The sequence below is a fragment of the Phyllobates terribilis genome, unplaced genomic scaffold (genome assembly GCF_046119375.1).
Source record: "Phyllobates terribilis strain yellow unplaced genomic scaffold, ASM4611937v1 Scaffold_27__1_contigs__length_16484149, whole genome shotgun sequence".
Lineage (NCBI taxonomy): Eukaryota > Metazoa > Chordata > Amphibia > Anura > Dendrobatidae > Phyllobates > Phyllobates terribilis.
In genome coordinates, this window is record NW_027362787.1 from 12,789,312 (window position 1) to 12,807,858 (window position 18,547).

The 18,547-nt window shown below is 44.4% G+C and overlaps 11 non-coding genes and 2 pseudogenes across 11 annotated transcripts; all 13 read left to right on the top strand.

The window, feature by feature from the left end:
- The first annotated feature begins 507 nt into the window (after positions 1–507).
- LOC141177992 (U2 spliceosomal RNA) lies at positions 508–686 on the top strand (annotated as a pseudogene).
- A 1,115-nt stretch (positions 687–1,801) lies between these two features.
- On the top strand, positions 1,802–1,992 carry LOC141177561 (U2 spliceosomal RNA). The gene has a single exon (XR_012254145.1). It is a non-coding gene; the product is annotated as a U2 spliceosomal RNA (small nuclear RNA).
- A 1,115-nt stretch (positions 1,993–3,107) lies between these two features.
- LOC141178462 (U2 spliceosomal RNA) lies at positions 3,108–3,298 on the top strand. The gene has a single exon (XR_012254745.1). It is a non-coding gene; the product is annotated as a U2 spliceosomal RNA (small nuclear RNA).
- Positions 3,299–4,413: 1,115 nt separating this feature from the next.
- Positions 4,414–4,604, top strand: LOC141176786 (U2 spliceosomal RNA). The gene has a single exon (XR_012253441.1). It is a non-coding gene; the product is annotated as a U2 spliceosomal RNA (small nuclear RNA).
- A 1,115-nt stretch (positions 4,605–5,719) lies between these two features.
- LOC141176787 (U2 spliceosomal RNA) lies at positions 5,720–5,910 on the top strand. The gene has a single exon (XR_012253442.1). It is a non-coding gene; the product is annotated as a U2 spliceosomal RNA (small nuclear RNA).
- Positions 5,911–7,025: 1,115 nt separating this feature from the next.
- LOC141177407 (U2 spliceosomal RNA) lies at positions 7,026–7,216 on the top strand. The gene has a single exon (XR_012254004.1). It is a non-coding gene; the product is annotated as a U2 spliceosomal RNA (small nuclear RNA).
- A 1,115-nt stretch (positions 7,217–8,331) lies between these two features.
- Positions 8,332–8,522, top strand: LOC141176788 (U2 spliceosomal RNA). The gene has a single exon (XR_012253443.1). It is a non-coding gene; the product is annotated as a U2 spliceosomal RNA (small nuclear RNA).
- Positions 8,523–9,631: 1,109 nt separating this feature from the next.
- Positions 9,632–9,822, top strand: LOC141177449 (U2 spliceosomal RNA). Its single transcript, XR_012254042.1, has one exon. It is a non-coding gene; the product is annotated as a U2 spliceosomal RNA (small nuclear RNA).
- Positions 9,823–10,937: 1,115 nt separating this feature from the next.
- On the top strand, positions 10,938–11,128 carry LOC141177408 (U2 spliceosomal RNA). Its single transcript, XR_012254005.1, has one exon. It is a non-coding gene; the product is annotated as a U2 spliceosomal RNA (small nuclear RNA).
- A 1,115-nt stretch (positions 11,129–12,243) lies between these two features.
- Positions 12,244–12,434, top strand: LOC141176789 (U2 spliceosomal RNA). The gene has a single exon (XR_012253444.1). It is a non-coding gene; the product is annotated as a U2 spliceosomal RNA (small nuclear RNA).
- A 1,115-nt stretch (positions 12,435–13,549) lies between these two features.
- LOC141176790 (U2 spliceosomal RNA) lies at positions 13,550–13,740 on the top strand. Its single transcript, XR_012253445.1, has one exon. It is a non-coding gene; the product is annotated as a U2 spliceosomal RNA (small nuclear RNA).
- A 1,115-nt stretch (positions 13,741–14,855) lies between these two features.
- Positions 14,856–15,046, top strand: LOC141177381 (U2 spliceosomal RNA). Its single transcript, XR_012253980.1, has one exon. It is a non-coding gene; the product is annotated as a U2 spliceosomal RNA (small nuclear RNA).
- Positions 15,047–17,899: 2,853 nt separating this feature from the next.
- Positions 17,900–18,078, top strand: LOC141177739 (U2 spliceosomal RNA; annotated as a pseudogene).
- Positions 18,079–18,547: the final 469 nt, after the last annotated feature.

The following is an 18,547-nucleotide window of genomic DNA, read 5'->3' on the forward strand; positions in this document are numbered from 1 at the left end:
GCACAGCGCCTATTGACTGCACTTGAGGACGACCTGAGGAACTCTGTCCCCAGGGCGAGCCTATCGCACCATTCTGTGCTTTACGGACTCTTCCCTGGGGTTCATACCGTCGGAGCCATCCAGGAGGCTTGGCGCCTTATGAACTGCTTCAAGGATGCCGTTTGGGTCGCCAGGAACCGGCTCATCTTGAGGAGGGAGAGGATGTCCATCCAGGACTGCCGCAGGCTGATCCACAGCCTGCTCAGAGACTATTCCATCATGGACGGTCCGGAGGACGAGGACGAGGACTAAACCCCTCCTCCCCCTCTCCCCTTATGTGTCTTGTCTTTCAATAAAGCTTCGGGCCTGTGATTTTCCCCTCCACATCCCCTTTTTCCCAATCCCCATCCCTTATCACGGTTCGTCGTACTGTATTGATTGACATGCTTTTTCTTTCAGATTGAGTGTTTTGTGTAGCATAGGGGTGTGATGTGTCTAGTTAGTGCGTCGTATCCTCATGCTATGTAAATATGATAAAAAAAAAAAAAAAAAAATCTGTTCTTATCAGTTTAATATCTGATACGTCCCCTATCTGAGGACCATATATTAAATGGATTTTTAGAACAGGGAGATGGAAAAAGAGCTTGCTCTGTCCACTCCACGCATTGACCTGGTATTGCAGTATCTCCAGGACCGGTGCACCCCTTCTTTAATGCAGTTTCTAAAATCAGAAAGAATTGAATTCAATGTTTTTTGTTCATTTTGCTTGTTTGTCGGATTTTGGGATGGACTCTTTGGCTTTGCTTTTCTTCTCCTCATTGGATTTTTCATGTTCAAAGTTGCAGAAGCCAGATTACAAGCTCATTTTGGTTCAACTTCAGCAACTGTGCATTGCATTGCCATGTAATGTGATGCAATGCTATCTTTCTAGCTCTCCCTTTTTACTTCCTTTTGGATAAACAGACATATTAGGCAAGCATTTTGGAGCTTTCACCTAAATAACTACAGGTGGTGAGATAAGCTGCACAATATAATTGACCTTTCAGTATATTGTTGCACACACACCATCTATTTAGCAAATGCCCTTGTTATCAACAGCAGCCTTTTAAACTCACCTGAGCTAACAGGTATGTGCGCTGGTTACTCTGCTGCGCTTAAAATTTCTTTTTTGGTTTGCTACAATGCCTTTTCTGAAACGTTGTCTCCTTCTGCTGGAACACTGACTTCTTTCATTTAATGCCTGCAGACTATAAAAGAGAACCCAACCCAAAAAGTTTGGTTGATTAGTCTGTGGCATTCTGTTAAACTGTTGCTTATGGCGGTCTCTGTGAGCTTCTCAGCGACATTCAGCCAGCCAGGTATCCTGCCTGCAGTAGATGGAATGTGGCAATGGAACGCTGGCTGCGCGTGTCATAATAGGCTCTGAGCCTTTATATACCTGTGCACAGCAGCAGCCACCTTCAGTCTGCTGCTGGACAGCCAGCAGCAGCAGCAGCAGGAGAGGTATGTAATCAGGAGCCCTCCTGCTAAGGGTAGACAGCTGCTCGTTCCACCCCACCCCCCGCCTTAATTGGTTCTCCTCCCTTCCAACGGTGTTGAGGCGGGTGGGAACAGCAGGGGGTGAAGGTGCTGTGTTTAAAGAGGTGGAGTTATGCAGATCTAAAACGCGTGGATTGCAGCAGCAGCAAGCCGAAAAGTGCAGGCATGTAAGGGATCTAGAGGTTGACAACATGTCTTCTTAACGGGAGTCCAGGAGCTCATCTCCCCAAATGGACTTTTCAGGATCCTTGGGTGGCTCCGTAGTTTGAAACCAATTCTGGTTATCGCTTCTCGGCCTTTTGGCTAAGATCAAGTGTAGTATCTGTTCTTATCAGTTTAGTATCTGATACGTCCCCTATCTGGGGACCATATATTAAATGGATTTTTAGAACAGGGAGATGGAAAAAGAGCTTGCTCTGTCCACTCCACGCATTGACCTGGTATTGCAGTATCTCCAGGACCGGTGCACCCCTTCTTTAATGCAGTTTCTAAAATCAGAAAGAATTGAATTCAATGTTTTTTGTTAATTTTGCTTGTTTGTCGGATTTTGGGATGGACTCTTTGGCTTTGCTTTTCTTCTCCTCATTGGATTTTTCATGTTCAAAGTTGCAGAAGCCAGATTACAAGCTCATTTTGGTTCAACTTCAGCAACTGTGCATTGCATTGCCATGTAATGTGATGCAATGCTATCTTTCTAGCTCTCCCTTTTTACTTCCTTTTGGATAAACAGACATATTAGGCAAGCATTTTGGAGCTTTCACCTAAATAACTACAGGTGGTGAGATAAGCTGCACAATATAATTGACCTTTCAGTATATTGTTGCACACACACCATCTATTTAGCAAATGCCCTTGTTATCAACAGCAGCCTTTTAAACTCACCTGAGCTAACAGGTATGTGCGCTGGTTACTCTGCTGCGCTTAAAATTTCTTTTTTGGTTTGCTACAATGCCTTTTCTGAAACGTTGTCGCCTTCTGCTGGAACACTGACTTCTTTCATTTAATGCCTGCAGACTATAAAAGAGAACCCAACCCAAAAAGTTTGGTTGATTAGTCTGTGGCATTCTGTTAAACTGTTGCTTATGGCGGTCTCTGTGAGCTTCTCAGCGACATTCAGCCAGCCAGGTATCCTGCCTGCAGTAGATGGAATGTGGCAATGGAACGCTGGCTGCGCGTGTCATAATAGGCTCTGAGCCTTTATATACCTGTGCACAGCAGCAGCCACCTTCAGTCTGCTGCTGGACAGCCAGCAGCAGCAGCAGCAGGAGAGGTATGTAATCAGGAGCCCTCCTGCTAAGGGTAGACAGCTGCTCGTTCCACCCCACCCCCCGCCTTAATTGGTTCTCCTCCCTTCCAACGGTGTTGAGGCGGGTGGGAACAGCAGGGGGTGAAGGTGCTGTGTTTAAAGAGGTGGAGTTATGCAGATCTAAAACGCGTGGATTGCAGCAGCAGCAAGCCGAAAAGTGCAGGCATGTAAGGGATCTAGAGGTTGACAACATGTCTTCTTAACGGGAGTCCAGGAGCTCATCTCCACAAATGGACTTTTCAGGATCCTTGGGTGGCTCCGTAGTTTGAAACCAATTCTGGTTATCGCTTCTCGGCCTTTTGGCTAAGATCAAGTGTAGTATCTGTTCTTATCAGTTTAATATCTGATACGTCCCCTATCTGGGGACCATATATTAAATAGATTTTTAGAACAGGGAGATGGAAAAAGAGCTTGCTCTGTCCACTCCACGCATTGACCTGGTATTGCAGTATCTCCAGGACCGGTGCACCCCTTCTTTAATGCAGTTTCTAAAATCAGAAAGAATTGAATTCAATGTTTTTTGTTCATTTTGCTTGTTTGTCGGATTTTGGGATGGACTCTTTGGCTTTGCTTTTCTTCTCCTCATTGGATTTTTCATGTTCAAAGTTGCAGAAGCTAGATTACAAGCTCATTTTGGTTCAACTTCAGCAACTGTGCATTGCATTGCCATGTAATGTGATGCAATGCTATCTTTCTAGCTCTCCCTTTTTACTTCCTTTTGGATAAACAGACATATTAGGCAAGCATTTTGGAGCTTTCACCTAAATAACTACAGGTGGTGAGATAAGCTGCACAATATAATTGACCTTTCAGTATATTGTTGCACACACACCATCTATTTAGCAAATGCCCTTGTTATCAACAGCAGCCTTTTAAACTCACCTGAGCTAACAGGTATGTGCGCTGGTTACTCTGCTGCGCTTAAAATTTCTTTTTTGGTTTGCTACAATGCCTTTTCTGAAACGTTGTCTCCTTCTGCTGGAACACTGACTTCTTTCATTTAATGCCTGCAGACTATAAAAGAGAACCCAACCCAAAAAGTTTGGTTGATTAGTCTGTGGCATTCTGTTAAACTGTTGCTTATGGCGGTCTCTGTGAGCTTCTCAGCGACATTCAGCCAGCCAGGTATCCTGCCTGCAGTAGATGGAATGTGGCAATGGAACGCTGGCTGCGCGTGTCATAATAGGCTCTGAGCCTTTATATACCTGTGCACAGCAGCAGCCACCTTCAGTCTGCTGCTGGACAGCCAGCAGCAGCAGCAGCAGGAGAGGTATGTAATCAGGAGCCCTCCTGCTAAGGGTAGACAGCTGCTCGTTCCACCCCACCCCCCGCCTTAATTGGTTCTCCTCCCTTCCAACGGTGTTGAGGCGGGTGGGAACAGCAGGGGGTGAAGGTGCTGTGTTTAAAGAGGTGGAGTTATGCAGATCTAAAACGCGTGGATTGCAGCAGCAGCAAGCCGAAAAGTGCAGGCATGTAAGGGATCTAGAGGTTGACAACATGTCTTCTTAACGGGAGTCCAGGAGCTCATCTCCACAAATGGACTTTTCAGGATCCTTGGGTGGCTCCGTAGTTTGAAACCAATTCTGGTTATCGCTTCTCGGCCTTTTGGCTAAGATCAAGTGTAGTATCTGTTCTTATCAGTTTAATATCTGATACGTCCCCTATCTGGGGACCATATATTAAATGGATTTTTAGAACAGGGAGATGGAAAAAGAGCTTGCTCTGTCCACTCCACGCATTGACCTGGTATTGCAGTATCTCCAGGACCGGTGCACCCCTTCTTTAATGCAGTTTCTAAAATCAGAAAGAATTGAATTCAATGTTTTTTGTTCATTTTGCTTGTTTGTCGGATTTTGGGATGGACTCTTTGGCTTTGCTTTTCTTCTCCTCATTGGATTTTTCATGTTCAAAGTTGCAGAAGCCAGATTACAAGCTCATTTTGGTTCAACTTCAGCAACTGTGCATTGCATTGCCATGTAATGTGATGCAATGCTATCTTTCTAGCTCTCCCTTTTTACTTCCTTTTGGATAAACAGACATATTAGGCAAGCATTTTGGAGCTTTCACCTAAATAACTACAGGTGGTGAGATAAGCTGCACAATATAATTGACCTTTCAGTATATTGTTGCACACACACCATCTATTTAGCAAATGCCCTTGTTATCAACAGCAGCCTTTTAAACTCACCTGAGCTAACAGGTATGTGCGCTGGTTACTCTGCTGCGCTTAAAATTTCTTTTTTGGTTTGCTACAATGCCTTTTCTGAAACGTTGTCTCCTTCTGCTGGGACACTGACTTCTTTCATTTAATGCCTGCAGACTATAAAAGAGAACCCAACCCAAAAAGTTTGGTTGATTAGTCTGTGGCATTCTGTTAAACTGTTGCTTATGGCGGTCTCTGTGAGCTTCTCAGCGACATTCAGCCAGCCAGGTATCCTGCCTGCAGTAGATGGAATGTGGCAATGGAACGCTGGCTGCGCGTGTCATAATAGGCTCTGAGCCTTTATATACCTGTGCACAGCAGCAGCCACCTTCAGTCTGCTGCTGGACAGCCAGCAGCAGCAGCAGCAGGAGAGGTATGTAATCAGGAGCCCTCCTGCTAAGGGTAGACAGCTGCTCGTTCCACCCCACCCCCCGCCTTAATTGGTTCTCCTCCCTTCCAACGGTGTTGAGGCGGGTGGGAACAGCAGGGGGTGAAGGTGCTGTGTTTAAAGAGGTGGAGTTATGCAGATCTAAAACGCGTGGATTGCAGCAGCAGCAAGCCGAAAAGTGCAGGCATGTAAGGGATCTAGAGGTTGACAACATGTCTTCTTAACGGGAGTCCAGGAGCTCATCTCCACAAATGGACTTTTCAGGATCCTTGGGTGGCTCCGTAGTTTGAAACCAATTCTGGTTATCGCTTCTCGGCCTTTTGGCTAAGATCAAGTGTAGTATCTGTTCTTATCAGTTTAATATCTGATACGTCCCCTATCTGGGGACCATATATTAAATGGATTTTTAGAACAGGGAGATGGAAAAAGAGCTTGCTCTGTCCACTCCACGCATTGACCTGGTATTGCAGTATCTCCAGGACCGGTGCACCCCTTCTTTAATGCAGTTTCTAAAATCAGAAAGAATTGAATTCAATGTTTTTTGTTCATTTTGCTTGTTTGTCGGATTTTGGGATGGACTCTTTGGCTTTGCTTTTCTTCTCCTCATTGGATTTTTCATGTTCAAAGTTGCAGAAGCCAGATTACAAGCTCATTTTGGTTCAACTTCAGCAACTGTGCATTGCATTGCCATGTAATGTGATGCAATGCTATCTTTCTAGCTCTCCCTTTTTACTTCCTTTTGGATAAACAGACATATTAGGCAAGCATTTTGGAGCTTTCACCTAAATAACTACAGGTGGTGAGATAAGCTGCACAATATAATTGACCTTTCAGTATATTGTTGCACACACACCATCTATTTAGCAAATGCCCTTGTTATCAACAGCAGCCTTTTAAACTCACCTGAGCTAACAGGTATGTGCGCTGGTTACTCTGCTGCGCTTAAAATTTCTTTTTTGGTTTGCTACAATGCCTTTTCTGAAACGTTGTCTCCTTCTGCTGGAACACTGACTTCTTTCATTTAATGCCTGCAGACTATAAAAGAGAACCCAACCCAAAAAGTTTGGTTGATTAGTCTGTGGCATTCTGTTAAACTGTTGCTTATGGCGGTCTCTGTGAGCTTCTCAGCGACATTCAGCCAGCCAGGTATCCTGCCTGCAGTAGATGGAATGTGGCAATGGAACGCTGGCTGCGCGTGTCATAATAGGCTCTGAGCCTTTATATACCTGTGCACAGCAGCAGCCACCTTCAGTCTGCTGCTGGACAGCCAGCAGCAGCAGCAGCAGGAGAGGTATGTAATCAGGAGCCCTCCTGCTAAGGGTAGACAGCTGCTCGTTCCACCCCACCCCCCGCCTTAATTGGTTCTCCTCCCTTCCAACGGTGTTGAGGCGGGTGGGAACAGCAGGGGGTGAAGGTGCTGTGTTTAAAGAGGTGGAGTTATGCAGATCTAAAACGCGTGGATTGCAGCAGCAGCAAGCCGAAAAGTGCAGGCATGTAAGGGATCTAGAGGTTGACAACATGTCTTCTTAACGGGAGTCCAGGAGCTCATCTCCACAAATGGACTTTTCAGGATCCTTGGGTGGCTCCGTAGTTTGAAACCAATTCTGGTTATCGCTTCTCGGCCTTTTGGCTAAGATCAAGTGTAGTATCTGTTCTTATCAGTTTAATATCTGATACGTCCCCTATCTGGGGACCATATATTAAATGGATTTTTAGAACAGGGAGAAGGAAAAAGAGCTTGCTCTGTCCACTCCACGCATTGACCTGGTATTGCAGTTTCTCCAGGACCGGTGCACCCCTTCTTTAATGCAGTTTCTAAAATCAGAAAGAATTGAATTCAATGTTTTTTGTTCATTTTGCTTGTTTGTCGGATTTTGGGATGGACTCTTTGGCTTTGCTTTTCTTCTCCTCATTGGATTTTTCATGTTCAAAGTTGCAGAAGCCAGATTACAAGCTCATTTTGGTTCAACTTCAGCAACTGTGCATTGCATTGCCATGTAATGTGATGCAATGCTATCTTTCTAGCTCTCCCTTTTTACTTCCTTTTGGATAAACAGACATATTAGGCAAGCATTTTGGAGCTTTCACCTAAATAACTACAGGTGGTGAGATAAGCTGCACAATATAATTGACCTTTCAGTATATTGTTGCACACACACCATCTATTTAGCAAATGCCCTTGTTATCAACAGCAGCCTTTTAAACTCACCTGAGCTAACAGGTATGTGCGCTGGTTACTCTGCTGCGCTTAAAATTTCTTTTTTGGTTTGCTACAATGCCTTTTCTGAAACGTTGTCTCCTTCTGCTGGAACACTGACTTCTTTCATTTAATGCCTGCAGACTATAAAAGAGAACCCAACCCAAAAAGTTTGGTTGATTAGTCTGTGGCATTCTGTTAAACTGTTGCTTATGGCGGTCTCTGTGAGCTTCTCAGCGACATTCAGCCAGCCAGGTATCCTGCCTGCAGTAGATGGAATGTGGCAATGGAACGCTGGCTGCGCGTGTCATAATAGGCTCTGAGCCTTTATATACCTGTGCACAGCAGCAGCCACCTTCAGTCTGCTGCTGGACAGCCAGCAGCAGCAGCAGCAGGAGAGGTATGTAATCAGGAGCCCTCCTGCTAAGGGTAGACAGCTGCTCGTTCCACCCCACCCCCCGCCTTAATTGGTTCTCCTCCCTTCCAACGGTGTTGAGGCGGGTGGGAACAGCAGGGGGTGAAGGTGCTGTGTTTAAAGAGGTGGAGTTATGCAGATCTAAAACGCGTGGATTGCAGCAGCAGCAAGCCGAAAAGTGCAGGCATGTAAGGGATCTAGAGGTTGACAACATGTCTTCTTAACGGGAGTCCAGGAGCTCATCTCCACAAATGGACTTTTCAGGATCCTTGGGTGGCTCCGTAGTTTGAAACCAATTCTGGTTATCGCTTCTCGGCCTTTTGGCTAAGATCAAGTGTAGTATCTGTTCTTATCAGTTTAATATCTGATACGTCCCCTATCTGGGGACCATATATTAAATGGATTTTTAGAACAGGGAGATGGAAAAAGAGCTTGCTCTGTCCACTCCACGCATTGACCTGGTATTGCAGTATCTCCAGGACCGGTGCACCCCTTCTTTAATGCAGTTTCTAAAATCAGAAAGAATTGAATTCAATGTTTTTTGTTCATTTTGCTTGTTTGTCGGATTTTGGGATGGACTCTTTGGCTTTGCTTTTCTTCTCCTCATTGGATTTTTCATGTTCAAAGTTGCAGAAGCCAGATTACAAGCTCATTTTGGTTCAACTTCAGCAACTGTGCATTGCATTGCCATGTAATGTGATGCAATGCTATCTTTCTAGCTCTCCCTTTTTACTTCCTTTTGGATAAACAGACATATTAGGCAAGCATTTTGGAGCTTTCACCTAAATAACTACAGGTGGTGAGATAAGCTGCACAATATAATTGACCTTTCAGTATATTGTTGCACACACACCATCTATTTAGCAAATGCCCTTGTTATCAACAGCAGCCTTTTAAACTCACCTGAGCTAACAGGTATGTGCGCTGGTTACTCTGCTGCGCTTAAAATTTCTTTTTTGGTTTGCTACAATGCCTTTTCTGAAACGTTGTCTCCTTCTGCTGGAACACTGACTTCTTTCATTTAATGCCTGCAGACTATAAAAGAGAACCCAACCCAAAAAGTTTGGTTGATTAGTCTGTGGCATTCTGTTAAACTGTTGCTTATGGCGGTCTCTGTGAGCTTCTCAGCGACATTCAGCCAGCCAGGTATCCTGCCTGCAGTAGATGGAATGTGGCAATGGAACGCTGGCTGCGCGTGTCATAATAGGCTCTGAGCCTTTATATACCTGTGCACAGCAGCAGCCACCTTCAGTCTGCTGCTGGACAGCCAGCAGCAGCAGGAGAGGTATGTAATCAGGAGCCCTCCTGCTAAGGGTAGACAGCTGCTCGTTCCACCCCACCCCCCGCCTTAATTGGTTCTCCTCCCTTCCAACGGTGTTGAGGCGGGTGGGAACAGCAGGGGGTGAAGGTGCTGTGTTTAAAGAGGTGGAGTTATGCAGATCTAAAACGCGTGGATTGCAGCAGCAGCAAGCCGAAAAGTGCAGGCATGTAAGGGATCTAGAGGTTGACAACATGTCTTCTTAACGGGAGTCCAGGAGCTCATCTCCACAAATGGACTTTTCAGGATCCTTGGGTGGCTCCGTAGTTTGAAACCAATTCTGGTTATCGCTTCTCGGCCTTTTGGCTAAGATCAAGTGTAGTATCTGTTCTTATCAGTTTAATATCTGATACGTCCCCTATCTGGGGACCATATATTAAATGGATTTTAAGAACAGGGAGATGGAAAAAGAGCTTGCTCTGTCCACTCCACGCATTGACCTGGTATTGCAGTATCTCCAGGACCGGTGCACCCCTTCTTTAATGCAGTTTCTAAAATCAGAAAGAATTGAATTCAATGTTTTTTGTTCATTTTGCTTGTTTGTCGGATTTTGGGATGGACTCTTTGGCTTTGCTTTTCTTCTCCTCATTGGATTTTTCATGTTCAAAGTTGCAGAAGCCAGATTACAAGCTCATTTTGGTTCAACTTCAGCAACTGTGCATTGCATTGCCATGTAATGTGATGCAATGCTATCTTTCTAGCTCTCCCTTTTTACTTCCTTTTGGATAAACAGACATATTAGGCAAGCATTTTGGAGCTTTCACCTAAATAACTACAGGTGGTGAGATAAGCTGCACAATATAATTGACCTTTCAGTATATTGTTGCACACACACCATCTATTTAGCAAATGCCCTTGTTATCAACAGCAGCCTTTTAAACTCACCTGAGCTAACAGGTATGTGCGCTGGTTACTCTGCTGCGCTTAAAATTTCTTTTTTGGTTTGCTACAATGCCTTTTCTGAAACGTTGTCTCCTTCTGCTGGAACACTGACTTCTTTCATTTAATGCCTGCAGACTATAAAAGAGAACCCAACCCAAAAAGTTTGGTTGATTAGTCTGTGGCATTCTGTTAAACTGTTGCTTATGGCGGTCTCTGTGAGCTTCTCAGCGACATTCAGCCAGCCAGGTATCCTGCCTGCAGTAGATGGAATGTGGCAATGGAACGCTGGCTGCGCGTGTCATAATAGGCTCTGAGCCTTTATATACCTGTGCACAGCAGCAGCCACCTTCAGTCTGCTGCTGGACAGCCAGCAGCAGCAGCAGCAGGAGAGGTATGTAATCAGGAGCCCTCCTGCTAAGGGTAGACAGCTGCTCGTTCCACCCCACCCCCCGCCTTAATTGGTTCTCCTCCCTTCCAACGGTGTTGAGGCGGGTGGGAACAGCAGGGGGTGAAGGTGCTGTGTTTAAAGAGGTGGAGTTATGCAGATCTAAAACGCGTGGATTGCAGCAGCAGCAAGCGGAAAAGTGCAGGCATGTAAGGGATCTAGAGGTTGACAACATGTCTTCTTAACGGGAGTCCAGGAGCTCATCTCCACAAATGGACTTTTCAGGATCCTTGGGTGGCTCCGTAGTTTGAAACCAATTCTGGTTATCGCTTCTCGGCCTTTTGGCTAAGATCAAGTGTAGTATCTGTTCTTATCAGTTTAATATCTGATACGTCCCCTATCTGGGGACCATATATTAAATGGATTTTTAGAACAGGGAGAAGGAAAAAGAGCTTGCTCTGTCCACTCCACGCATTGACCTGGTATTGCAGTTTCTCCAGGACCGGTGCACCCCTTCTTTAATGCAGTTTCTAAAATCAGAAAGAATTGAATTCAATGTTTTTTGTTCATTTTGCTTGTTTGTCGGATTTTGGGATGGACTCTTTGGCTTTGCTTTTCTTCTCCTCATTGGATTTTTCATGTTCAAAGTTGCAGAAGCCAGATTACAAGCTCATTTTGGTTCAACTTCAGCAACTGTGCATTGCATTGCCATGTAATGTGATGCAATGCTATCTTTCTAGCTCTCCCTTTTTACTTCCTTTTGGATAAACAGACATATTAGGCAAGCATTTTGGAGCTTTCACCTAAATAACTACAGGTGGTGAGATAAGCTGCACAATATAATTGACCTTTCAGTATATTGTTGCACACACACCATCTATTTAGCAAATGCCCTTGTTATCAACAGCAGCCTTTTAAACTCACCTGAGCTAACAGGTATGTGCGCTGGTTACTCTGCTGCGCTTAAAATTTCTTTTTTGGTTTGCTACAATGCCTTTTCTGAAACGTTGTCTCCTTCTGCTGGAACACTGACTTCTTTCATTTAATGCCTGCAGACTATAAAAGAGAACCCAACCCAAAAAGTTTGGTTGATTAGTCTGTGGCATTCTGTTAAACTGTTGCTTATGGCGGTCTCTGTGAGCTTCTCAGCGACATTCAGCCAGCCAGGTATCCTGCCTGCAGTAGATGGAATGTGGCAATGGAACGCTGGCTGCGCGTGTCATAATAGGCTCTGAGCCTTTATATACCTGTGCACAGCAGCAGCCACCTTCAGTCTGCTGCTGGACAGCCAGCAGCAGCAGCAGCAGGAGAGGTATGTAATCAGGAGCCCTCCTGCTAAGGGTAGACAGCTGCTCGTTCCACCCCACCCCCCGCCTTAATTGGTTCTCCTCCCTTCCAACGGTGTTGAGGCGGGTGGGAACAGCAGGGGGTGAAGGTGCTGTGTTTAAAGAGGTGGAGTTATGCAGATCTAAAACGCGTGGATTGCAGCAGCAGCAAGCCGAAAAGTGCAGGCATGTAAGGGATCTAGAGGTTGACAACATGTCTTCTTAACGGGAGTCCAGGAGCTCATCTCCACAAATGGACTTTTCAGGATCCTTGGGTGGCTCCGTAGTTTGAAACCAATTCTGGTTATCGCTTCTCGGCCTTTTGGCTAAGATCAAGTGTAGTATCTGTTCTTATCAGTTTAATATCTGATACGTCCCCTATCTGGGGACCATATATTAAATGGATTTTTAGAACAGGGAGATGGAAAAAGAGCTTGCTCTGTCCACTCCACGCATTGACCTGGTATTGCAGTATCTCCAGGACCGGTGCACCCCTTCTTTAATGCAGTTTCTAAAATCAGAAAGAATTGAATTCAATGTTTTTTGTTAATTTTGCTTGTTTGTCGGATTTTGGGATGGACTCTTTGGCTTTGCTTTTCTTCTCCTCATTGGATTTTTCATGTTCAAAGTTGCAGAAGCCAGATTACAAGCTCATTTTGGTTCAACTTCAGCAACTGTGCATTGCATTGCCATGTAATGTGATGCAATGCTATCTTTCTAGCTCTCCCTTTTTACTTCCTTTTGGATAAACAGACATATTAGGCAAGCATTTTGGAGCTTTCACCTAAATAACTACAGGTGGTGAGATAAGCTGCACAATATAATTGACCTTTCAGTATATTGTTGCACACACACCATCTATTTAGCAAATGCCCTTGTTATCAACAGCAGCCTTTTAAACTCACCTGAGCTAACAGGTATGTGCGCTGGTTACTCTGCTGCGCTTAAAATTTCTTTTTTGGTTTGCTACAATGCCTTTTCTGAAACGTTGTCTCCTTCTGCTGGAACACTGACTTCTTTCATTTAATGCCTGCAGACTATAAAAGAGAACCCAACCCAAAAAGTTTGGTTGATTAGTCTGTGGCATTCTGTTAAACTGTTGCTTATGGCGGTCTCTGTGAGCTTCTCAGCGACATTCAGCCAGCCAGGTATCCTGCCTGCAGTAGATGGAATGTGGCAATGGAACGCTGGCTGCGCGTGTCATAATAGGCTCTGAGCCTTTATATACCTGTGCACAGCAGCAGCCACCTTCAGTCTGCTGCTGGACAGCCAGCAGCAGCAGCAGCAGGAGAGGTATGTAATCAGGAGCCCTCCTGCTAAGGGTAGACAGCTGCTCGTTCCACCCCACCCCCCGCCTTAATTGGTTCTCCTCCCTTCCAACGGTGTTGAGGCGGGTGGGAACAGCAGGGGGTGAAGGTGCTGTGTTTAAAGAGGTGGAGTTATGCAGATCTAAAACGCGTGGATTGCAGCAGCAGCAAGCCGAAAAGTGCAGGCATGTAAGGGATCTAGAGGTTGACAACATGTCTTCTTAACGGGAGTCCAGGAGCTCATCTCCACAAATGGACTTTTCAGGATCCTTGGGTGGCTCCGTAGTTTGAAACCAATTCTGGTTATCGCTTCTCGGCCTTTTGGCTAAGATCAAGTGTAGTATCTGTTCTTATCAGTTTAATATCTGATACGTCCCCTATCTGGGGACCATATATTAAATGGATTTTTAGAACAGGGAGATGGAAAAAGAGCTTGCTCTGTCCACTCCACGCATTGACCTGGTATTGCAGTATCTCCAGGACCGGTGCACCCCTTCTTTAATGCAGTTTCTAAAATCAGAAAGAATTGAATTCAATGTTTTTTGTTAATTTTGCTTGTTTGTCGGATTTTGGGATGGACTCTTTGGCTTTGCTTTTCTTCTCCTCATTGGATTTTTCATGTTCAAAGTTGCAGAAGCCAGATTACAAGCTCATTTTGGTTCAACTTCAGCAACTGTGCATTGCATTGCCATGTAATGTGATGCAATGCTATCTTTCTAGCTCTCCCTTTTTACTTCCTTTTGGATAAACAGACATATTAGGCAAGCATTTTGGAGCTTTCACCTAAATAACTACAGGTGGTGAGATAAGCTGCACAATATAATTGACCTTTCAGTATATTGTTGCACACACACCATCTATTTAGCAAATGCCCTTGTTATCAACAGCAGCCTTTTAAACTCACCTGAGCTAACAGGTATGTGCGCTGGTTACTCTGCTGCGCTTAAAATTTCTTTTTTGGTTTGCTACAATGCCTTTTCTGAAACGTTGTCTCCTTCTGCTGGAACACTGACTTCTTTCATTTAATGCCTGCAGACTATAAAAGAGAACCCAACCCAAAAAGTTTGGTTGATTAGTCTGTGGCATTCTGTTAAACTGTTGCTTATGGCGGTCTCTGTGAGCTTCTCAGCGACATTCAGCCAGCCAGGTATCCTGCCTGCAGTAGATGGAATGTGGCAATGGAACGCTGGCTGCGCGTGTCATAATAGGCTCTGAGCCTTTATATACCTGTGCACAGCAGCAGCCACCTTCAGTCTGCTGCTGGACAGCCAGCAGCAGCAGCAGCAGGAGAGGTATGTAATCAGGAGCCCTCCTGCTAAGGGTAGACAGCTGCTCGTTCCACCCCACCCCCCGCCTTAATTGGTTCTCCTCCCTTCCAACGGTGTTGAGGCGGGTGGGAACAGCAGGGGGTGAAGGTGCTGTGTTTAAAGAGGTGGAGTTATGCAGATCTAAAACGCGTGGATTGCAGCAGCAGCAAGCCGAAAAGTGCAGGCATGTAAGGGATCTAGAGGTTGACAACATGTCTTCTTAACGGGAGTCCAGGAGCTCATCTCCACAAATGGACTTTTCAGGATCCTTGGGTGGCTCCGTAGTTTGAAACCAATTCTGGTTATCGCTTCTCAGCCTTTTGGCTAAGATCAAGTGTAGTATCTGTTCTTATCAGTTTAATATCTGATACGTCCCCTATCTGGGGACCATATATTAAATGGATTTTTAGAACAGGGAGATGGAAAAAGAGCTTGCTCTGTCCACTCCACGCATTGACCTGGTATTGCAGTATCTCCAGGACCGGTGCACCCCTTCTTTAATGCAGTTTCTAAAATCAGAAAGAATTGAATTCAATGTTTTTTGTTCATTTTGCTTGTTTGTCGGATTTTGGGATGGACTCTTTGGCTTTGCTTTTCTTCTCCTCATTGGATTTTTCATGTTCAAAGTTGCAGAAGCCAGATTACAAGCTCATTTTGGTTCAACTTCAGCAACTGTGCATTGCATTGCCATGTAATGTGATGCAATGCTATCTTTCTAGCTCTCCCTTTTTACTTCCTTTTGGATAAACAGACATATTAGGCAAGCATTTTGGAGCTTTCACCTAAATAACTACAGGTGGTGAGATAAGCTGCACAATATAATTGACCTTTCAGTATATTGTTGCACACACACCATCTATTTAGCAAATGCCCTTGTTATCAACAGCAGCCTTTTAAACTCACCTGAGCTAACAGGTATGTGCGCTGGTTACTCTGCTGCGCTTAAAATTTCTTTTTTGGTTTGCTACAATGCCTTTTCTGAAACGTTGTCTCCTTCTGCTGGAACACTGACTTCTTTCATTTAATGCCTGCAGACTATAAAAGAGAACTCAACCCAAAAAGTTTGGTTGATTAGTCTGTGGCATTCTGTTAAACTGTTGCTTATGGCGGTCTCTGTGAGCTTCTCAGCGACATTCAGCCAGCCAGGTATCCTGCCTGCAGTAGATGGAATGTGGCAATGGAACGCTGGCTGCGCGTGTCATAATAGGCTCTGAGCCTTTATATACCTGTGCACAGCAGCAGCCACCTTCAGTCTGCTGCTGGACAGCCAGCAGCAGCAGCAGCAGGAGAGGTATGTAATCAGGAGCCCTCCTGCTAAGGGTAGACAGCTGCTCGTTCCACCCCACCCCCCGCCTTAATTGGTTCTCCTCCCTTCCAACGGTGTTGAGGCGGGTGGGAACAGCAGGGGGTGAAGGTGCTGTGTTTAAAGAGGTGGAGTTATGCAGATCTAAAACGCGTGGATTGCAGCAGCAGCAAGCCGAAAAGTGCAGGCATGTAAGGGATCTAGAGGTTGACAACATGTCTTCTTAACGGGAGTCCAGGAGCTCATCTCCACAAATGGACTTTTCAGGATCCTTGGGTGGCTCCGTAGTTTGAAACCAATTCTGGTTATCGCTTCTCGGCCTTTTGGCTAAGATCAAGTGCAGTGATCTAGCGGCTGCTGCCTTGGTCTTGGCTGAGAGGTGCTCGGGGTACCCGGCTCCTTGGCCTGGGGGGATCGCTCTGTTTTTCAGCAGGGCTTCACCTCCCTGCTGCTATTAGGGAGTCGGATTAGTCCCCGGGCAACGGGAGGCGATCATCTACCTGGCACTTCGGTGTTGAAGGTTTCTATTGAGAAGAGGAGAACCTGTTTGTGAAGAAGATGTCTGCAGCATCACATGAAGGAGAGGAAGATCATGTGCCTGAATTCGCTAAGGTGCAGAATTCTATTCGTTTGGTTGTTCAGGAGAACTTTCGAGATCAAAAGGATTTTAGGTATGTGATGAGTTAAGTTCTTGTGGATCTTTTTGGTTTGAAGACAGAAGAAGTGTTGGCGATAATGGACTACCCCAGGAGGGGTGTTTATGATATAGTTTTTGTTGACAAAGTTTTTTTTGAAGGATATCTAAGGAAAATGACTGCAAGCCAGGATAAAAGAATGGAGGGGATAAGTGTAATGCCACACTTCCCCGTTAGAGATAAATGGATCATTGTTAAAATGTACTCTCCATTGGTGGACGAAGAGGATGTTCTTACATTTTTGGAGTTTTTTTGTTTGTCAGTAACACCAAAAGGGAAGATTTATAATGAATTTGGTTTTTGGACTTCGAAGTGGAAATTTTTGGTCCGTTTCAAAGAAGATGAGCAGGGGACTGTGTTGCTTCCCCCAGCTAGGTTTAAGTTGGGTAATATAAATGGTGATATTTTTTTCAGTGGTATACCCACTTTTTGTCGAGTTTGTCGTCAATACGGGCATGGAAAGGAAAATTGTTCGGGTGGTGTATGTGGTTTTTGCAAAAAAGGTGATCATGAGTCAAAGGATTGTAAAGATCGGAGGAAGTGCAACTTGTGTCAGGAAGATACGCATGTTTTTAAGAATTGCCCAAAGAGGAAAAGAAATAAAGAGAAGAAGGTAGTGGTTAAAAAGGTTTTGGTAGAGAGAAAGGAGGAAAGTGTAGAAAAGGTGTTGGTGGTAAAGGGAAAAGAAAGCAAACCTGTAGGAGTGCAGAGGGAGATGGAGAAAACAAGAGTAGATTGGGGGGATAGGGTAGAGAGTGAAATGGGAGGTGTAAGTCAGGGAACTGGCCGTGGTAAGGTTAAAAAGCAAGAAAAGAGAAAGGAACAGGAAGTGGAGGTGGCAATGGAAGAAAATATAGTTGTTTTTCAACAACCTATGTTTATAAAGAATGCAGAATATTTTAACCGGTTGTACCGCAAGTTGTATGATGAGAAACGTTTGGACTATCTTATAGAGAATGTTAGGAAAGAACTAATAAGAGATAAAAATGTTTTTTGTGTGAAATATAGAATACCAGATGGTGTATCGAAACAAGTTTTTTCAGCATCAAGGGTTGAAGATTTGTCCCTTAAGGTTCTGAGTTGGGTTGGGGTTCATGCTTTTGATAATGGTTACAAGTATTTTACTTGATGTTATTACTGTTGTTAATACAGTTATAATTTAATTTTTATTTTTTTGGTATCCATTCAGGTTCTGAAACATTTCTTTCTTTGTAAGTATTGTTGTATTTTTGTAATTTTTTTTTCTGACATTAAAAGTACCAAAACCTGATGATGATTTAAGTTGGAGTCCACGTCTTGTCTCCCTTTGGGGAGAAGAGGACTGTGGAGTGGACTTTAATTTTAACCTGAATAGGTTTTTAAAAAAAAAAAAAAAATCTGTTCTTATCAGTTTAATATCTGATACGTCCCCTATCTGGGGACCATATATTAAATGGATTTTTAGAACAGGGAGATGGAAAAAGAGCTTGCTCTGTCCACTCCACGCATTGACCTGGTATTGCAGTATCTCCAGGACCGGTGCACCCCTTCTTTAATGCAGTTTCTAAAATCAGAAAGAATTGAATTCAATGTTTTTTGTTCATTTTGCTTGTTTGTCGGATTTTGGGATGGACTCTTTGGCTTTGCTTTTCTTCTCATTGGATTTTTCATGTTCAAAGTTGCAGAAGCCAGATTACAAGCTCATTTTGGTTCAACTTCAGCAACTGTGCATTGCATTGCCATGTAATGTGATGCAATGCTATCTTTCTAGCTCTCCCTTTTTACTTCCTTTTGGATAAACAGACATATTAGGCAAGCATTTGGAGCTTTCACCTAAATAACTACAGGTGGTGAGATAAGCTGCACAATATAATTGACCTTTCAGTATATTGTTGCACACACACCATCTATTTAGCAAATGCCCTTGTTATCAACAGCAGCCTTTCAAACTCACCTGAGCTAACAGGTATGTGCGCTGGTTACTCTGCTGCGCTTAAAATTTCTTTTTTGGTTTGCTAC